This window comes from Cibotium barometz, chromosome 48 (assembly GCF_041138505.1).
Source record: "Cibotium barometz isolate CiBa-2024 chromosome 48, ASM4113850v1, whole genome shotgun sequence".
In the NCBI taxonomy this organism is placed as follows: domain Eukaryota; kingdom Viridiplantae; phylum Streptophyta; class Polypodiopsida; order Cyatheales; family Cibotiaceae; genus Cibotium; species Cibotium barometz.
The window spans coordinates 18,208,831-18,213,786 of record NC_141093.1 but is presented as its reverse complement, the minus strand read 5'-3'; the positions used below and the strand labels follow the sequence as shown (position 1 = coordinate 18,213,786).

At 40.9% G+C, this 4,956-nt stretch overlaps 1 pseudogene; it reads right to left on the bottom strand.

The window, feature by feature from the left end:
• Positions 1-1,971: 1,971 nt before the first annotated feature.
• On the bottom strand, positions 1,972-3,990 carry LOC147610904 (uncharacterized; annotated as a pseudogene).
• Between the last annotated feature and the right edge of the window lie 966 nt (positions 3,991-4,956).

Below are 4,956 nucleotides of genomic sequence, written 5' to 3'. Positions count from 1 at the left end.
AAATGAGAAAACACCTAATAAGGACAGACACAACCACAACAGAGACCCTAGTGTATAAAAATAGACAGAAGATGACTTCTAACAAGAACACCTATATACATAGCCATGAAGTACACATGTACACAAGAGCATGGAGTAAGAGACATGGATCAAAAACAAGATAAAAGACACAAGATAAACATACAAGCATAATAACACATCACAGTGTATTCCATATCCATGTATCACATATTGTGTGTACAAGATTCATGTGTAAGAATCATATCCATACAAGAGTCATGTCATGTCATGTCATTTCCAATTTGCATACAAGAGAGGCTTTATATAGCCATCCAACCATGTGACTCTTACGATACCCATGTGACTATTAGACTACCCATATGACTATTGAGCTTCCATAACCTTCACAAGATCTTAACTCCCCTCTAGCCCTCTTATAACCACTTCTTGATATGACATCATGTAATAACCAAATCCCACAACTCATTAGCCTAATCCGATGCTGATAATGCTAAGAATTGTTCACATCCAAGATAATGTCAAAACGCTAAAGGATGTACACACCCATCAACATCTCTCCGCTCCTTTGTTTAGTTGGGAGCGTACTATCTCCTATGAATGTCAAGTACATCATGAAAATCTATGAATAAGTGACTGCCATAAAGTACAATACAAGCCACTTTAAGTTCTATAGTATAACATGTAAAACCACAAAAATTGATGGTGGTAGACCAAGGAGATGGTGGGAAGATGATGTCCACCAATCTAATGAAGAGTCCACAAATATATACTAATGAAGAATCTCATCCATGGGCACTCAAGTGTACTACCATCTGTGTCGATGTAGCAACTTGCTTCTGCTCCATGTGTCTGGGAAGTCAGATTCATCTTCGAAAGTCCACCAAGTGAGTCTTCCCTTGGGTCCTGAGATTACAACACCCAACAAGTAACTGTGCTTTTATTATTTTCATTTTGGTTTTTATTTGTTCTTTTTCCTTACAAACAACTCGGTGGGAATCTCAGAGAACCTTTTATCCGAAACTCGTGTCTTCTCACTAGGTCTTAATGACATCTTAACAAGTATCTCACTAAGCTTTCCTCTCCAACTTTCATGCCTCTTTATCCGAGACTTATAGGCGACTCAATAGGGATCTTTAACTGGCTCTGGTCCTCATGCCTTCTCACTGGGTCTTACAAGTAACTCAATAATATCCTCAGGACAAGACTTTTCCTCTAGCCCTCATGCCTCGTTTTAAGACTTACAGGTGATGTGGTTGGGATCTCACATGGGCTTTCTCCGAACCTCATGTCTTCTCACTAAGACTTACAAGCATCTCGGTAATATCCTAGTTGAGCATCTCCTCAACCCTCTCATTCTTCATTTTTTAAATATTATTATCATTTTTCCATTGACACCATATTTCAAGACAATACTTCAAGAATTGGCCGGTTACTTACCGTTTACGTTCATCAAGTCGTCCACTCCGAGTTTCCTATGGAAGTGAAAGATACTTTCCACGTACTCCATACAGTAGGCATAGATGAGCTGATCAAAGCCAACATGTCGTATGTCATTTTTAGTGTTTGATTTGATCAAAGCCCCCGCAAACTAGTGTACCAAACGAGTGCAAGACCAAGTGTGCTCCCAACAAGTAAAGCTTGGTGCAATACCAAGGTTTTTACCATTCACACAAGGCTGCTTGATCTTAACTTTAGTGTTTATTTTGTTAAAAAACCCTCTTGATTATGTGTATTTCTCGTGCATGGAAAGGCATTATTACAAAGTATCCAAGAAACCATAATAACTTTATCATCCTCACTGACATGAGGATCATCAAGTAGCTCTTGTGCATCATTGGCCATGGCTATATCAAGTAAAACAATCACATCCTCAGTAAGGTGAGGAAGATAGTAGCTGCCAACATAGTTCTCTTGGAAATATTACACCATAGACACAAAGCAAATAATGCTCCTATAATGAGGGAAAAACTATGCCAAAAAGTAGTGATCAAAAGATTCTACTAAAATCAGAATAAGAGTATATTCTTTTGTAGTTTTCTAGCACCCTCTTGCATCACAATAGCCAAAGACTGATCCACCAATGTGATCAGAGAACCTACAGCCTTCCTTTATTGTATACCTTCTACAACGATCCACCACATGTCAGTAGAGCATGGTACACTCCGTCATCCTAGACTCAAAACCAACAAGAACCCTTTTAGTCAATATTTCAAAATCAAGAAGACAAACATATTTCTTTTGAATAAGAGGCAGGATTTTGTCTGTAATGCCTCACAGCTGGATAGGTGTAAAGAACTGAATGTGAGAAAGAGAGAGAGCACCAAAGCCTTGTCCCAGCTGAGAAGATGGATAGCCTTGTCCCGTCCCCTGCAGAATTCTAGTCTGAGAGCCCACTCAGCTCATCAGAGCACCATACAGAGAAGTTTCACCCAAGCCACCCAAACGTGCAACCTGAGATTCCATATATGCCAAGACCATGTAGCCCATACAACCAAGGGGCGCCTGTGGGAGACCCTGAGAGGCTCCCTATGAGAGGGAAGCATTCAATGAAGATGGAAGCGATGTGTTCAAAGATCGGTTGAGTGGAGGGTTTAAGGATGAGCTGAAAGCAAGCTGGTGGGCGATGGATGGATGGGGTAACGGGTTTAAGCTTGCAAGACCAGAGTTTGGGTTTAGGCTACTAAGCAGCCCTTGTGCAGCAAGGGGTAAGGGAATGATGACCCACGATCCCTTGATTCAAAGGGAGCAACCCAGAAAGGGCATAGTAGTGTAAATTGGAGACAGCCCCCACAATACCCACAGCCTGAGCCAAAGCTAACTCTGATGCATCACTGTGTCTCTGGCCACCATCGGAAGTGGCCATTTTACAGTTAACTTGATGGCCATCAATGAACTTGGCAGGCTATTTGAGGACTTTTTTGGCAGAATCAGCACATTTGTAAATAATGAGAGCATAACCTTTGGACTAATCTGTTTTCTTATCAAAACCAATGTGACCTTCTTCAATGTCACCATACTGGGAAAACATAGAGAGGAGCTTATCAGCGGAGAGATCATGGGGGACGTTACCCACGTAGAATTGCCTGTTATGGATAAACCGGCAATCTTGCCCATCCAACTGTCAAAATACGCAGCGGAGATGATAACCAAATCTGAGACCACAAGAGCAAGTAGAGTGCAGAAAATAGACAGCATAACAGAAAGAGAGAGATAGACGTGTAACTCTTCTCTATACACAAGATCCCGAAGATGAAAACAAGATACAATGGTGTGGGGGCCATGGGGCCATTTTATATGGCCCCATACATGCAGTCGGCCTGTTGAAAAGGCAGCCGACTGGGCCTACATGTCCACGACCAGCCCCATCCACCAGTCGGCCTACACCTTACTGCAAAAAATAAAAATAAAAATCCATGGGGACTTGAAAGTTGAAAGTGACTATCCCTCATGGATTCAAACTGTTGAATCAACCATGAAAAGATGACAACAAAACTTAAAAGAGAGAGTTAGAGCTTTCCTCTCCATGCAGCCATTGAGCGCTCGTTTGATGAAGACACCTGCATGGAGCTAGGCGAGGGCAATGGCTATGTAGGATGAGATATCCTTTACAAAGGGAGTAAGATCCATTAGATGGAACAGGTGAAGCATAATCAACAACATGTACTATAGGCACAAGGCTATCTTCCACATGCACATGCTCCATGTCAAGGTGGGATTCACCAGGCATGAAGTTACCCTTGTGATGCGTACTCTTCTCTTTGGTTTTAGCAAATACAGTGAAGACATCATCCCTGGCACTGTCAGCAGGGAGCTTGGAGTCATTATGCACAAGCCAAGATGCACAGATTCCATCATCCTTGATGTAACCTCTCTATTCCGAGGCCTGCAGATGCTTGTTGCTATTATGTCCTTGTTTTCTCCGTTCTTAACCTGCTGTGGTGTTGGCAGGAGAGCTGCAAATTGCATCATAGAGGTAAGAAGGAAGTGAGGGCAACCCGCTAGGATGGGGGCGATGTTGAGAGGCCTCGCTATTACTCGATTGAGCGATGTGCAGAGTTGAAGGAGGCGGATGTGATGGTGCAGGCGACAAAGGACGATTGATGATGCACCCTTTTGGTTTCACTCAGAGAACGCTACAGCTTCCCTCTTCACAACATGTAGCTAGGTTCTCAGAGCTTAGTTGTTCCTTTCCACACACGAGTGCTCACATAACCGGCTAAAATTTAGAACTTTCCAGGCTAAAATTTAGAATTCCCAGGTGAAATTTGATGTTGTTTTTAATTTTAACGTTGAAATTTGCACATTTTAGTTATAAATTCCAACATTTGTACGATTTTCAGTGATTTACAAGTCTAAATCTCGTTTAAGCCTGCACATTGCCTTTAATTTTAAGGGTTGAAAAAAAACTTTTTTTTTGAGCAGTGCCACAGACCACGTTTTAGTACAGCTATACATGAAAATTAATTCATAATTTTATTATACTGCAAATGAATTCAATTATATGATTGCGAAATAGATGATACGCGATTGATTGACAGCACTTGAAGAGTGAGCTCAGAAACCCCATATCCCATTTGTCAATGTTGATGGGGCAAGGGAATATTTCTACAGGCAAATGGCTACTTAGGCTTCCCATAACCTTATCTTTTCTCATGTATAGTCACTTCATGAAACAATTTACAAGCCAAACATCAACAATTCATCAAAACCCTTTGTGAATACTTTTAGATAGCTAAGAATAAAACTCCCAATGATTTATAATATAATCTCAAAAATCACCAATAATCATGCTAATCTCCTTTTTGAAAGAAAAGATAAACATTATGTGTAATTTATAATCAAGAAAGTATCATGCCTGCTACTAATCTCTCTTCTTGCAAGAATGTTTATGACCTAGGCATTTGACTTCCAATCAAGAGCTTGTGGGCAAGGAAA